General features: G+C 39.7%; 1 protein-coding gene and 1 long non-coding RNA gene across 3 annotated transcripts in view; both read left to right on the plus strand.

The window, feature by feature from the left end:
* LOC309709879 (5-hydroxytryptamine receptor 4) overlaps nucleotides 1-16,700 on the plus strand; it is a 66,736-nt gene that overhangs the window by 34,182 nt on the left and 15,854 nt on the right. The window lies entirely within an intron of this gene.
* Nucleotides 9,202-12,971, plus strand: LOC309709884. 2 transcript variants are annotated; one of them, XR_014277623.1, is made up of 5 exons: nucleotides 9,202-9,494; nucleotides 9,937-9,972; nucleotides 10,349-10,499; nucleotides 10,866-10,953; nucleotides 11,535-12,971. It is a non-coding gene; the product is annotated as an uncharacterized lncRNA (long non-coding RNA). The 2 variants fall into 2 exon arrangements; XR_014277624.1 differs by having other exon boundaries at nucleotides 9,202-9,972; nucleotides 11,535-12,970.

Below are 16,700 nucleotides of genomic sequence, written 5' to 3' on the forward strand. Positions count from 1 at the left end.
CATACTGCAGCTTCCTAATCATGACCTTTCTTCTTAACCTATGTTTGTGATATGTCTTTTATTATTTCCCCCTTCTGTAAAACTACAGTATTGAGCTAGCCAGGAGTTGAACCTAAAATATTTTGATCTGTAATCAGATGTGTTTTCCATTGCCCCACTAGCCCTGTGGGTCATGTCACACTATGGGGTTCTCGTCACTGGTGATCTTTGATATTTTTTTCTATTCTGACCCATTGATACATGAAACACAGTGGACACGGGTAAATGGTCAAGTTTGTTTTGCTACAGTTGTAGGATAATGATACGTTTTCCAAGTTGAATCTCACCTCTCCTCTGCTCTTCTGTCATTCGCTCAGCTCTATCATCTTTACCTCCCTCAGAGCAGCTGTCATCAGTACAGTGTGGGCTGGATGTGTGAGCTTGAGTTAAAAAAGTAAAAGAAAAATAAAAGAAACAGAGTTAAAAAAGAGTGAAAGGTGCAAGATGATGATGATGCATAGTGTGGTGAAGCCGCAGTCCAAGCTGCACATTATCCTCGGACATTTTACTGGAAGAAAAGAAGAAGAGAAAGTGTACATACTGAAGTACTGTGTAGTTTGATATTTTGGGGAAGCCAGATTCTTGTTCCCTTAAGTGTTGAATGTCTGGTATGAGAAATAACCAACAACTCAGAATATCATACCATTCCCGTAACACATAATCAGTTTGAGTGTGATGTAGCGATGATGTACTGTTGAATTCTGTTAATTCCGCTAAGTAGCGGATACTGTTATCAGCTGTGTGATTGTTATTGAGACTGAGCAGGATGATCTGCTGTAGCAGAGCACTTCTGTTTAGCCACTGAAAAACAGTAGAATTTGAAATCTCTCCGGAATGGAAGACATCTGGGACGAAAGATAGATCACTCTTTGGGTCAAAGCCACGCTGGCATGCCCTGCTGATATATGACTCTCTTATGTTGAGATAAGATGAAACTTTAGATTAGATTAGATTAGATTAGATTAGATTAGATTAGATTAGATAGAACTTTATTAATCCCTCGGGTGGGTTCCTCTGGGAAATTCGATTTCCAAAAAAGCACAGCACCGACAGAAGTTACAGAGTTACAGAATATTATATATATATATATATATACACACACACACACACACATATATATAAATACAGAGACAATATAAATAAATATACAAAGGGGATAAATAGAATAAATAGGAATAAAAAATAAAAATACAAGTGAATTGCACATTTCAAGTATTGAGTCTATTGCACTGTTGACTATTTACAAAAAGTATTGCACAAAAGGTATTGCACAGTGAGGTGAAGAGGCACTACAGCTTAGTTGTTCCCCCCTCCTTTGTCCTCCTGTTTCCCCTCCCTCTCCCCTCCAGAGAGGAGTTAAACAGTCTGATGGCGTGTGGGACAAAGGAGTTTTTAAGTCTGTTAGTTCTTGTCTTTGGGAGAAGCAACCTGTCACTGAACAGACTCTTCTGATTGTTTATGGCCGTGTGCAGAGGATGCCTGGCATTGTCCATAATGTCCATCAGTTTCTTTAATGTCCTTTTCTCTGCCACTGTCACCAGAGTGTCCAGCTTCATGCCGACCACAGAGCTAGCCCTCCTGATCAGTTTCTCCAGCCTGGATGAGTCCTTCTTTGCTGTGCTGCTCCCCCAGCACACCACAGCATAGAAAAGTACTCCAGCAACCACCGACTGGTAAAACATCCTCAGGAGCTTCCTGCAGATGTTAAAAGCTCTATATTGGAAAATGAAGTCTATTCCCAAGGATTTAGAAGACAAATAAGGAACGAGTGCAAAATGCAACACACAAATTCTACGATAATGACACCAGGAAGGTATTGAAAACAATTGTTAGGAATATTAAGGGGGAATTCCAGATTTTTTTTAACTTTTTTTTTTACATTCACAAGATGTATTTTGCAGTCAAGAGAAGTACCTCTCAGCCTATCAAAACACATGTATATCTTCCCCTGTGGGGCTTGTGTCAGATCACCCACAGTGATTACTTCTTTTAGATGCTATCATTATTAGCTCTGGCGGGTCTTAAAGACAGAAAGAAAAATGTAAAAAATAAAAGAAGCTGTGTTGGAAACTGGCACTTGTAGTGTTTGGAAGCACTCTCAAGCAGGGAAAGTTTAGCAAAGGGTTTTTTATTAATCCCTAAGAGCAAAGAACTAGACACTAGTGAGCAACTGTCTAGCAACCACTGGTTGCTAGTGCCATAAACTGGCTCAAAGTGGGTGACAAAGATGGAGGTGTACTAAAAGAAATGATGAGACAGAGAAGTTTATCTGGGCCTGCTTGTGTAGTTTGGAAGACTATCTATAATTGCAGGTCAGGACTTCTTTGAGGCAGTGAGAGGGTCTCGTCACACTAGGGAACAGTGAGTAATCCCCAGCTGATTGCAACAGGTTGCTAGCAGTCACTCTGGAATCAATCTCTAAAGCTCCAGTAACACAAGCCTAGACCCCCTGGCGACCACTATCGCTAGGGAAAAATCTGTGTTCCCCAAACGGTTGGCAAGTGTTTGCAAGAAGTGGGTAACTGTTGCCAGTTGAAACTTGTTGTGGAGAGATATGGTAAGAACAGGATTAAAGCATACCTGTCTTCAGGGATGTATTCAACTTTTGCACTCCATCCTGGCTGAAGAACTGTGAAATATTATTATTATTACTATACCCAGTAACATCAGGTGTATCGAATATGCATACATGAGTTTTTAAACCTGCATATAGGTTTAAAATATTATTAGTTAAAACTTTGAGGCCGAAACATTGAGGCTTTTTCTGGTTTTAAACATTCTTTGAAAAGATGATGTAATCACATCATCATTTCAAGAGAAAATGTGCCCTCCATCGCTGCAGACAATCAGACATTTCAAAACATAAGTGTTACATATTATACATTGAACTCATTTTGAATGATCCCAACTTAAGTAACAGGGTTTGTTAAACATCTTCCCATCTTGTAGGCAAGTTGTGATTTCACCGTCTAGGACTGCATAAGATTTGGTATTTTCATGGATGAGCTTTTGTCAGTCTCTCACGGTTTTCTTTCATGTCATTAGAAGACTATAAAGCATGTTAAAATGTATTAAAGTCAAAGCATGATCACGAAAGTGTAAGAAACTTGTGGTTGTCAGTGTAATCCCCAGCTCCTCCTGCTTTGATATAAAACTTTCTCCAGGTGTGTCACTGTGAGGATGAGAAGAAGGTCAGTGGTGAAAGTGAGCGTGTTATGACTAACCACAGACAGTTTAGACAGGCGAGGCAGGACAGTATAAACACTCCAGTCTGTGATTTATTATGAGACTAGTATGATTTATTATTGTTTGATTGAAACGTCAGATCCTCCAGCAGCTCCTCTCTGTGTCTCACTGCTCTCGCTCTGGGTTCCTTACTCAGATTTCTATCTTTTCCTTTGTTCCTTCGTCTTGTTAAACATAACAATGTAAAAATGTTGGACTGTGTTGCGATTATCACCTCTTTTTTCTAATCTCCAGCCGCAGCCTACTACTTCCTATTCTATTTTGTTATCCTTGACTTCTGCATTTATCTAAACGGATCGTTTCCCTTAAATTGAGAGTGAAGGAGGGAAAAGTACGAGAAAGACAAATTACATGCAGTGCACTATTTGTGCCGTTTGTTATGATACATGTAATTGAAAAGCAAGACACTGGGTGAGTAAAACACAAACTGACTGCATGAAAAATAATTAGACAGTAACTAAAAGAACAAAACTACTAACATCTCTTGGTTTTATTGCTTCATTCGTTCTCTTTGGGTGAGGTATATCAGTCGCTTGGGCCAGACTTTCTGAACCTCACTGGAGACTCTTAAAGACACTCATAAAGCCCTTAGAGCCAATTTCCATCTCTGTCTCTGCGCTTCTGTGCTGTAATTGTGACAAGTCGGACAGTAAAATTGACCCACACTGGCTAATCAGGTCTTTGAAATCTCATTTAATCAGCCTATTTTCTGAGAGGGACAAAAGATGTGGGTTGTTTTTTATTTGCTTTCTTTAAATACAATTTAGGACTTTTTGAAACCTTTCGCTGCCTTCGGCTCATCATATTTAGTCAGCATCCTAAACAAGAGCTGAACAAGTTTTTAAATATCTATACAGCAGGTCATGTAGCATTATCCTTTAGGCAGCTATTCTTAGATTCTTGACACTTAGCAGTGTTCTGGTAAATAAAGAATAAGAGTTCAAATATTTCAATTAATATCTTTATGTTTAAATAAGTTAAAATTTTGTATTAAAGTAAATAGTTATGGTGAGGATGACTGTAGACACTCACTGTTATACCTCTCGCTTCACCTCCTCTGTAAACACTGACATATATTTCACTAGAAATTCAAATTTGCATTCATCAGACCTGTTGCCACTGATTTTCAGACCGGTTCTTGTGTAAGTCAGCATAGCTCAGCCTTTTCTTCCGGCTTCCCTTCCTTAAGGTTGACTTATGACATGAGATGGATCAACTGATGGCCCTGATGAATTCCTGCTTCAGATCTTTTACTGGATTTTTTCCTATTTCTTCTGGACATGACTTTCAGATGCTGTTCATCTGCAATAGATAGATTATTAGGATCACTTCTTTTGTCCTTCTCTTGTCCAGTTTCCTCAAATGTTTAAGGACACACTGCTCAGTATGCTGAGAAGTTTTTGGCAAATAGCACTTTGGGAATTTGTTGGTGCAAAAGTAATATTTTATTCTTCTCAAACTTTGTTATTGTTGGAATTTTTCCATAAATTCAACTCAGGAAATCAGAACAGAATGTGTTTTTGCAACAGACACTTAAAAAAATTACAATCTGGCTTAGTTAATCTGTTTGAATAAAAGCCAACTTTGGAGTTTTGCTATCAAAAAGAAGGGTATAACCAATGTAAGAAATACTGGTTCAAAATCCCTCCTGATCAGAAACAGGAAATGCTTGTTCAAAGTCAGTCCTGTCAGCAGAGCTCTGGCCACTTTTTATATTAAATCCAAGAGTTTCACCAGCATGGTGTGTTTAATTGATTTTTACAGTGATTTCTTTTCAGTAATGACATAAAGTATGCTATTAGCTTAAGTGAATAGTTTGTAACAAAAACAATGCTAAAAACACATGTAGCAAAATATTCCGATACTTCTTTCCTCTCTGAATGCTCAGTTTTATACATTACATTTGTGTGTCTGTGTTGCTTGGCAGAAGTCTTCAACTACTTATTTTAGCTTCAGGTGAATCACATACTTTACATTTCTCAGTCTGCCCAAAAGAGTGAAGAATAACGGACTCATGTCCGATACAAATGATGGGAAAGTTTAAATCTGACATAAACTCAAGCCACGAATATGTGCACCGCACAAAGCTTAAATTAACTTTGGGGTTGAGATTGAGATGTTCAAGGATTTGTGTGCTCATTTCATGTTTCCATTGCTCTGCTTGTGTGTTTTTATTCCAGACTGACTGCAGAGCAGTAAAGATGTCATTCAGCTCTCTTGAGTTAAATTGTTTTTGAGGAAACTAGTTGTTCTGATGTCAAGTAGGACTTCAGAGGCCTCTCCCTGCATGCCTGACAATAAATATGACTTTACTGCCCCTTGTTGCATGAGGGACTATAAACTGATTCCTGTGTCACTTTCTGTTTTATGTAAGTGTGTGTAGACAAGATCTGACATTTTATTTATGTGTTTTATAGGTTGTAAAATGTACAGCAAGCTAAATACAGATATTGTTCTGAGAAAGACTGATACAATGAAAGCACAACAAAACTCTGGATTTAAACATGCAGCAAAAACTATAATTCCAAAAATATAATAAAGTGTGTGGGAGGTGTTGCGGGAATATGGGGTGTCTGGCCCATTGCTACGGGCCATTCGATCCCTATACAACCGTTGCAAGAGCTTGGTTCGCATTGCCGGCAATAAGTCGGACTCGTTCCCGGTGGGTGATGGGCTCCGCCAGGGCTGCCCTCTGTCACCGGTTCTGTTCATAATTTTTATGGACAGGATTTCTAGGCGCAGCCAAGTGGCGGAGGGCTTTCGCTTTGGTGGCCTCAGAATCTCATCTCTGATTTTTGCGGATGATGTGGTTCTGTTGGCTTCATCGGGTGAAGGCCTCCAGCTCGCACTGGAACGGTTCGCAGCCGAGTGTGAAGCAGCGGGAATGAGGATCAGCACCTCCAAATCTGAGGCCATGGTTCTCAGCCGGAAAAGGGTGGAGTGCCCACTCCGGGTCGGGGATGAGTTCCTGCCCCAAGTGGAGGAGTTCAAGTATCTCGGGGTATTCTTCGCGAGTGATGGGAGAAGGGAGCCGGAGATCGACAGACGGATTGGGGCTGCAGCTGCAGTAATGCGGACGCTGCACCGGTCCGTCGTGGTGAAGAGGGAGCTGAGTGTAAAAGCAAAGCTCTCAATTTACCGGTCGGTCTACGTCCCTACCCTCACCTATGGCCACGAGCTGTGGGTAGTGACCGAAAGAACGAGATCGCGGATACAAGCGGCAGAAATGAGCTTCCTCCGAAGGGTGGCTGGCCTCTCCCTTAGAGATAGGGTGAGAAGTTCGGCCATCCGGGAGGGGCTCAGAGTAGAGCAGCTGCTGCTCCACATCGAAAGGAGCCAGCTGAGGTGGTTCGGGCATCTGACAAGGATGCCCCCTGGGCGCCTCCTGGGTGAGGTGTTCCAGGCATGTCCCATCGGGAGGAGGCCCCGGGGCAGACCCAGGACACGCTGGAGAGATTATATCTCTCGGCTGGCCTGGGAACGCCTTGGTATTCCCCCGGATAAGCTGGAGGAGGTGGCTGGGGAGAGGGAGGTCTGGGCCTCTTTGCTTAGGCTGCTGCCCCCGCTACCCGGCCCCGGACAAAGCGGATGAGGATGGATGGATAATAAAGTGCTTCAGTATGAAAAAAACAAAAGAGACAAACGTGACCAGTGTTTTTATTACTTTTTTATTTTTGACTTGTGTGGTAACATTTTTTTTTGTTGAAGTTTAGCCAAGAGGTCAGTGAGTTTTAATTTGTATCATTTAGACAAGAGGCCAAGAGGTCCAAAGAGATATGGATGTAAGTGAAGGAGGTCATGATTAGGCTGAAAAATCTGAAGGTAGCGAAAACTTTAACCTCATCAACGATCTGGTAGATTCTTAAAAAGAAGTGTTACCCTGATCAGCTCAGCGACACCAAAAGGTCTGAAAGATCACATAAGACATCAAAAGTTCATGATTCCAGAATTATTTCCAAAGTCAAGAAAACAGCTTCCACAACATCTAACCAAGTTGAGAACACTCTTATAAGGTCTGCATCTCACTGTAATCCAGAGATGCCTTCATGGGTCTAACTACAGACGGTTTACATGCAACAAGGTGGAAACCACGGGCTGTTTTCCAGAGCAGAAGTACAACCCATCCCTTCCATTCACTTTCGCCTGTCCAATTTAGGATCTATGGATCAGCTGCTAGCTACACCATGGACAGCTCAATGGTTTGTTAATACTTTGATGGATTTCTGTTGCTGGAAAACAAAGGCCACATTTGGGAAGCTATAAATAAAAATAACTGTAATTCCTAAAAAGTTAATGCAATACTGTTGTTAAATCCTTTGATTTAAATGAAGGTTGATATGCAGGACACAGTTTACTTATTCCCCCAGTTAGCTATTAAATGTCTAAAACCACTGTATATAATCATAATCTCAGCGAGAACTTTGATTTTTGTTTTGCTTAAAGCTTGTTAATATTTTGAATGAGACTGTCAGGCTGATATTGAACTAAAAATAAGATGACACAGTTCTGCAGGCTGTAGACAGACTGCAGCAGAGGCTAAACAAGGTCACTTCCCAATCTGATTAGCACTACTTCCTTCAGTACCTCAGTATCAGCACATGCTCACTATGTAATTGATTTTCAGTTTTTCTTTTGTTGTCGTTGTTGTTTTTTTGCTTTGTTTATTCAGACAAGCCTTACTGTGTATTTTTAGAAAATCCTGGTTCTCAGCGAGTCACACATATCCACACAGCTCGGTTTAGCCTCAAGGCTGCTAAGCTGCTCCATGAGCTTTGCTTTGAGCCCAGATTTTTGTGTCTTGGCATAAGCTCTCCAACAAATCACACATTTTAAATGTTGTATTAAGCTAAAAGAGACAGAATTTGAGAGAAAAAACAATTAATTTTAACTGACCTGTTAGTCATCAAACTGATTTAACTCCTGGTGGATGACAGAATTAAGTCTGACTTGCAGAAACCTGGAGATTCGTGGCATGAAACCTATCTGTAAAGAGTCTGATGGACTGAAGAGAGGAAAGAGCTCTCAGAGCTACCATCATCCATCAGTTCTGATGTTTTTCTGCTGCTGCTTTTGAGTTGGACTTTTCACTTTAATTATTACATTTTGCCAGAAGATGGATGGTGGGGGTTTTTTTTGTCTTGGAAGCTACGTCCATCTTTTATATAAAGTGCATGATGCACTCAGGCAACTGTAGCCAGGAACTATCTGCTTCAACTCCACCAGTTAAAGTCACTGAACTGAACTTCTTGGTCCCTGTGTGTTCCAGCTTTAGCCAAAAGATTCTATCTGTGAGACTCGTTTTAAATATTCCACTTACCATGACCCATCAGCATGGCCGTGAGTTCGATCGACAGAAAGATAGTCGCCTGTTCTTTTGTCTGAGGTGAACAATTTCCATAGTTTTCAAGTCCTCACAGCTTCTTCCAACATTTCTGGTGATGCCAAATAAAACTCAGTGTAGATCGCTCCTTTTATTTTAACCAGTTTTTATTAAATAATAACAACTTTCTCTCTTGGCCACAGATAGATGTACTGTAGCAAATCTCTTAGGTAGAAAAACGTTATTAGCAGAATTGATCCTCAAAAACACACACACACACACACACACACACACACACACACACACACACACACACACTGCACACATGTCAGAAAGGACAAGAAGGAATCCCAGTGGCAAATGGGAACCACTAGGAAAGCCGCAATCATGAACATGACAAGCCTGGGAAGTCAGCTGAATGGGAAGACCAAGATCCAGGCAATCAACAATGACAAAAAAAGTGCTTGTGTAAATCGATGAATGTACAAGTTGTGTAAAGCACTTTGAGTGCTCAGATAGAGTAGAAAAGTGCTATATAAGAACCAGTCCATTTACCAACACCTACCCCCTGCTGGTCATCAGATACTTTACTGGGACACACTGAAAAAAAGGGACTGGCCATCTCTTGGATTTATGTAAGCATCTTGCATGTATTTAACACAATTGCCTCATGTTTTAAAGATAAATGTAACTATATAGTGTAAAAACTACATGATATGCAGAAAGGGTGTATTAAATTGTTCATATCATGTTCAGGTGAAGTAAGTCAATAAGATAGCAACGTTAAATCTCATGAAACCACGCGTGATTTCATCTCGCGGGCTTTGGATCGTGGTTTAAAAAATGCATCCATCTCAGTCAAGTCGAGCAGCCAACTCTACGTTTTTTGGTATGTCTTGATTTTTTGAATTAATATTTACCATATTTCAGCCAAATGTAGTTAAACGTCTAAAGTGCCGCCATGTAACATGCTAAAAAAGAGCCGTTAGCTTATTTGCTGTTTTATCTGTTATCAAAGAATTGGCGCTTTTTCATTTGAATTTGTCTTTGGCACAAGAGCCGTAATATCACATTAAACCTAATTACGAGGCACTCATAACATAATTTGGTTTTCTGTGTGAATAGATTTGTCAACTGACTCTTCAGTTACATTGTGTATTTACTGCACCGTGGTGTTAGTGAGATTTTGGACATTGAACAGCTTTAGCTAATATCATCAGCGGTATTATGCTAGCTTACATCCCTACCCCTCCTGCCCTCACCTGCTGTCCTTTTGTTTTTGTTTTTGTTGATGCACATTGAGAGACCACATCTATTCTGCATTTCACCAGGAGTCAGCTGATGGATTGTGGGTTCAAGGTGTTATGGTAAGAAAGTATATTCTATTTTCGCTTAAGGTTTCTGTAACTTAATTATAATAGGTTTTTTATAATTATTAGGTGCATGCATACTCAAATAGACCACCCTATTAATACAACTGAGAAATCCAAAATCTGCCATAGGTTTAACTTATACCTGTATGTATTGTCAGAAAGGTGATTACTGGACTCACATTAATGCACACTTGAACTAAAATGAGGTTGTAACTTGTGGGTTCTTGGGTTGCAAATCAGAAATAAACATCTTTGGATTTTTTTAATCCCATAAGATCTGGAAACACAGTTTTTATTCAACAAAACATTACTGATTATTAACCAAGCACAGTGCCTGCTGTTATTTCAAAATAATTTTATGTCATTTCAGATGAAATGCAGCATTCCAGTGCATCCCAACCATGCATACAGTCAAGGTTTCTGACGGAGCTGAGTTTCTCTCTGACAGTCTGCTGAAAGTGTTTGCAAAGTGATCGGGGGAACAGGGCACAAAGCTAAAGGATGTAGCTGCCATGATGACAGTAAGAACTTTAAAATTCTTTAACTACAAAGTTAAAGAATTAGGTATTGCATTAGGTCAGTAAAAGATTTTTATGCTGCATCCATTGAAACAGTCAACTATTACCTGTGAGTACCGATTCCACCGAAAGGATGCCATAATTTTCGTCATGCATTTACTGGCCCACTGAGAAAAATTGATCTTTTTAAAAAAATAAATGTTCTGGAAACTATATATCCATAAAGTTGATGTCAAACAGGAACTTTTGATATTGCTTTGTAGATGCTGGTGTTGCATGTTGACTGGTTTAAGTTTTGGTCTGGGATCATTTTCTTCTGTGCTACTGAAAAGTTCACAAATCTCTGTTTTCTTTGTTATAATACTTTAGGATGACATTAATGCTCAAAGGGAGTCTCATCAAAGTGCTCCGCATCTGTGTGAAAGACAATTGCAACATCTTGGTGCAGGAGTTCATGGTGAGTGTTTTATGAGTAGATTGTGGCTTTGCAACATTTAAAAATGCATTTAGTTATCCACTTGATCCTCATTGGACTGGTTAGGACCAGTAGTCCTCTTTAATAATTTGAAGTTCACATGAGGCCTGGTAGTGAACTCAGCCGCCGGCCCTTGAGGCCCCACCCCTGTATTAGGGGTCACATCAGTGTGAAAAAACTTTAAATTTGTCATTCTAGTGAACAAAGGAAAATCCCACCAATATTTACATTAGCTTTTGTTTGAAAAAAAAAAAGACCAACAGCTAACCAAATTGTGGGGCTGAAAGTCTAAATTCTAACATCTTCTGAGTGACAAAACCTGGATTTCTGATGGGCCGGTCTTTCTAAGAAAAACTAATGTAAAGCATTTGAAATTATGTTTTTCACCCTCTCTTAGAAACTCTGTTAGACCATGAATGGCAGCATGGCAGGCCACTCTTTGGCTATAGCTATTTACTATGTTGCTTGCATTGGTTTAAATTACTATAACATTAGAACTGGTAGATTCAAAAGAGATGAGTTTAAAAAGGAATCTTAAAAAAAAATGTTTTGTGTTTAACCAGGACTTGACTGAGGCCACTGCACAGATTGAGAAAACCACAATGAACATCTGTCTCCAGAGGATGCACCAGGCAATGACTTTTCTGACGTTGGCATCATCATCGAGGGTATAGTAGTTCTTCAAGATCTGGATAACGTGACCTTTGCAGTAGCCATGCTGTTTGGACCTTTTTTATTCCTTCAACATGAGTTACCCATCACAACTCTGCTACACTTTTGAGGTGATTCAAAGGGTGGTAATGGAGTTGGATGCAACTCAGCTCTCAAGAAAAGCTCACAACTAAGACAAAACTGCTCCTGCAACGAAGCTCACTGTTATGCATGTGAGGTGACCAGCTCTAGGTGAGAGGACATTTAAATCTCACACTTGTTCTGCTGCATTTTTGAAGCTCAATTCCAGGAACAGATCGCAGGGTTCATTTTTATATACACTGCAACTGCCATGAGGACGAGCCGTTTTTGTTGTTGTTGTTGTTTGTTTTTCCTTTTGCTCTGTACAAGTTCTCTGTCTGTTTGGCAGCATTTTTAAATTTCTCTTTGTATTTTTTCTTTCTTTTACTAGTGAAGAGATGTAGCATGAACAGTTATGCAGTCTAAATATCCCATATGGGTCGTGTGAAATGGTATTTTCAGTTTCATTCAGTTGAAGTAAGGAACGTTGAATATTTCTAAGTGTGCTGTTTTGAACCAAGATGTCACAGTATGATCAGTGCCGTAATTTTTGACAGTCACTGTATCAATGTTATTTTTGCATCTCTTGAATAAAGGTTTTGACCTGCAAGTGCTAATTTCTTTAGTTATTGGGGTAAAATGGGTAATGTTAATAGGAAGGTGTTTGCCAATTCAGTAACCTAATTTAATGTTAATGGAAACTAACATTACCTCAAATTGTTTAGTTATAATTGTTGTTTAACTGAATCTTGACGTTAGAGGCCTTAAATAGAATGTTTTGTATTGTTCTTTCCCAACATTTTTCAAAAGAAACAGTCTAATTTCTTTGCTGTGATTGATTCCAGAGAACACGGAAGAACTGACATTATTTAACTGTTGATTTATATAGATTCAGTAGAGGAGTAATGTCAGTTTAATTCTTTACCTACTGTCAATGCAGTGAAATTAGACATTTTGTTTTGAAAGGTTACTGGTGGATGCCAGCAACCATCTTGGAAGAGAACAATATAATCTGTTATAAGGCCTCCATTTGAAAATTGTGTATTTGATACTAGAATATAATAGCAAAATGTAATTTGAAGATAACATGTAGTATTTAAGTGACCAAGTAGTATTGGGTAAAAGTTATTGAATGGTGTTGGGATAAAGTGAGAAAATTGTGAAGGATTAAAATATTTCAAGAGCTCAAATTACTTCATCAAAACATGTTTAAGTCACATTTTATCAACACAAATTGCACAGGTTTATTGAACATGAATAAATTGTGTTAATTTAACTCAATTGTTTAAGTTGCTCCAAAGCAAAACATCTGTGTGCAACAAATGTCCACCATTGAATTAAGTAAATCCAACAACATATTTTTTTCAGTGCAGCTGGCCAAAAGTTTAGATAGAATTCACTGATATCAAGAAAATGCATGCAAGCACAGCATCCTTAGACTGCGTGCTAAGGAGAAGGAAGGAGGCTGAGGACTAGTGAGTGTTAGAACCACTGTCCAGGAAACAAAAAAAGATCCATGAATACATTAGGAAGATAGCCATAACTAATCACGTTTTGTGAATATCTCAGGCAGCAAAAACACAAGAAAGAAGAAGAGCAAGAAGAGAGCCATCATGAAAAGACAGGTCTCTTCACAGCATGTACCAGATAGAAGGAGTGGCTGGTGTTGAAATAATCTATAAATGGCTGGACAAAGCTGGGCTAAAAGACAGCAGAGAGACAATAATCATGGCAGCACAGGAACAAGCTCTAAGCACAAGCTCGATAGAGGCTGGGGTCTACCACATCAGGCAAGACCCCAAGTTCAGGTTGTCCAAAGATGCCCCTGAGATAATCCAGCACATAAAAGCAGGGTGCAAGATGCTAGCAGGGATGGCATACATGGAACGCCATAATCGAGTGGCTGGCATAGGAACATCTGTGCCGAGTATGGCCTGGAAGTCCCAGGTCAACATGGGATACGCCTCCTAGGGTGGTTGGGAATGACTGAGCTAAGATCCTGTGGATACTTCCAGATAGAGACCAGCCGGACAAAGTAGTGGCGGACACTCAAGGTCCCAGGCCTCTGGTAGAGGATCCGGTTTTGAAGGATAAAGACCTCCTGTTACAGCTAAAATCAAGACTATATCCATCTTTGATATTACTCTGTCAAAGGGAGGTTGCTTTGAAAACTTGTGGAGGGTGGCACAAGGTGTTTGAAACTTGTAAAGAATTCACTTTAACTAGTAGTTGCCTCACATTTAAAACCCAAATCGTAGTTGTGTTCCATTATTAGTTTGATAACTCAGTGATAGCTGGGATCTCAAGAAAACTATGGGTCCCAGAAAATGGTGCGAAGCTCACTGTAGTATTCATAAATAACTAGCTCTGAGTCACAAGGTTCAGTTACGTTTGGCAAGGCTTCACGAAACCCAAAGATAAAACGACTTTTAAAAAATGCAAATGAAAGACCAACGTCAAAAATACATGTAGGAGCAGCACCTCATTATCAGCAGCTAACTTCTATTGAGCAGGAAGTTAGTTGACTTAACTTCAGTGGGAACGAATCAGGACCAAATGTCAGTCAGATGAAATCATTTTCATACTTCTCTAACAAAACAAGGTCTGTTTGGAGAAAGGAGGGGATTTACCCTTTGTTTTCTTAAAGTTAGTGCTGGATATATGAAGGGAGCCTCCGCAGACACAGCTGCACAGCACTGAGGCAGAGCGATATGGTGAGAATTAATCTGTTCACATACGAAGAAATTTAAGATAATGATACACCTAGAACCAGATTAAATATTTAAACTGATTTAATCACGCTGTGCTATGTAACCACATAACATCAAATTTAATCAATGCTTCTAAAAACCTCCCCATGATAATTTAGGACATCATAGCGTAGTGGTCTGTGATGGAAAGGAAAATAAAGTCAATAAAAATTGTCATGTTATGAATTTGTAATCACGCCTGTGCTCATCATAGTTTCTCTTGAGTAATGTCTTGAGCTCAGCCTTCAGTCAGAATGGCCTCACATTCATCCATAGCAAACACTCAGAGGATTTTCTGTCCTAGAAAAGCAGCACAGATTGATGGTACCGTTTGTGGTTTGCTGGTTATTATTAAAGTTTGTTTTCAAAGCTTATTTTAGCTGTTACTATCATTTTTATTTCTTTTTTTGGCCTCAGTGTTGCCACTTTTGAGTGCAGAACATGTTTTTTTTTTTTTTATCGAGAAAATCATTCTGACTCGGGGCCCTTGTCTACTGTTGTCTTTAGCATGAGGGCTCGCATATTATAACACCAAGGTAATTAGGCATAAACTCTCATCATAAATATATGTGCACTGCCTCTCCAGTAGCTGATCCTTAATGTGGAACATTTCACTTTGAATAACGTAGCCCTTCAGCTTGGAATTGCTTGGCTTTTGTGAAGAAACTCTTAAATTAAGTTGGCTTACATGCAGCCATGAGACATCTCATGCATTTACTACCAGTGCCAAAACAAATCTCGGGGAAACGGGTGGAAGTGCACAAGGTGCTGGGAAAGAAAGAGGAAATTTTTATCAGTTATTGTTAAAATGGCCATGTATGCTGAATTAGATTCTCAACTTCATGCACGGTTCCCATGTACAGATCACATGTAATGCATGAACTGTAGTGTTCGGGCATAAATCTGCTAATAGCGGAGATAATTGTCCAAATAAGCAAGTGGATGCTGTGTGGCTACACACTCCTCTGAGGCACCGCTACTGGTGTGCAATACTGCAGATTTTAGTATCAATCTGAGAGCAAGTAAATTCAGAGCCAGTACAGCCAAAATTATAAAGGCAGCTTATGCAGGGGAGAGCAGTGTGTCATGATTTATGAGATGAATCATCATCAATTTGCAAATTCTGAATACATCTTAATGACAACTAAATCACCGTTATTGTTACATGAGCTACCTGGTTATTCTTTGCCTCTCTGAAAGGACTGTGACAGTGAGCTCTGACGCCGTGCTGACAGTCTGGGTATGACTGAGGAATTTCCTTCACCTTCTCATTTCTTTTGCTGCTTGTTCTGGGACCGAGTTCTATTTTTTGTGGTCTCTCATGTCTTTATATAAGTTGCCAGTGTTGCCACTGTGTAGACTTATCTTCCAACATGCATGATGTTTGCAGTGTTTTCATTTACAGCTGTAAAGTAGTTCCACGCGTTGCTCCGCTTTCTCACTTACTGCCGCATGGCTCTTCTTGGTGTCACCGAGTCACATGATCGCTGGACAACTAAACACAGCAGAGCAGGGAGGAGGGAGCAGATCAAAGTGTGCCCGCGTGAGAGGTCATGTGTAAGCAAACTAAAGCAACAATCGGTCACACTAGTATCGATCCAATACCAGCAGTGGCATCGATAACGGGCATAAGCGCTGTAACATCATCATAAGCTGGTTTATTAAAATATGAATATGAGCATGGTCATCAAGGAGGGGCTATAGACTATATGGCTGCGTAACACAAATGCACATAATTAGTTTAGTTTACTATATTAGTTAATAATTAGTGCTCATAATTAGTTTAAAAAAACCTGCATATTAGAAACTAGAATTTGACTCACCCAAAGCAAATCAGAGGCTTCTTCAAAAGTTGTAATGGTCAAAATGCACACAAACAGTCACAGATCCACAGATAAAGCTCAGCGAATCTAATCAGTGGAGGTGAAGCCTAAAAAACGGCCACCTGTTTTTAGGCTTCACAGCCTATACAGATGAGAAAGAAAAGCTTTCTCAGGACTCTCTGCAGTCCTGTGAAAGACCAAGTACACTCCACAATTCAGTAGCTTTTAGACCATCTTTAGCAGAAAACTTAAAATAATAATTTCACTGAAGTTTGCAGACATATGGTTCTGTCTGATTATCCTGCCACAGCATTTCAATCGTTCACGATGCTCTTTTGTAGAAATCCTGCTGTGTTGGGATCATTGTCTTGCTGCACCTTGAGACAACTTTAGCTGTCCAACAGTTGGCCTCACATTTTACTCA

Source organism: Aulonocara stuartgranti (genome assembly GCF_965226115.1).
Source record: "Aulonocara stuartgranti genome assembly, chromosome: 7".
Lineage (NCBI taxonomy): Eukaryota > Metazoa > Chordata > Actinopteri > Cichliformes > Cichlidae > Aulonocara > Aulonocara stuartgranti.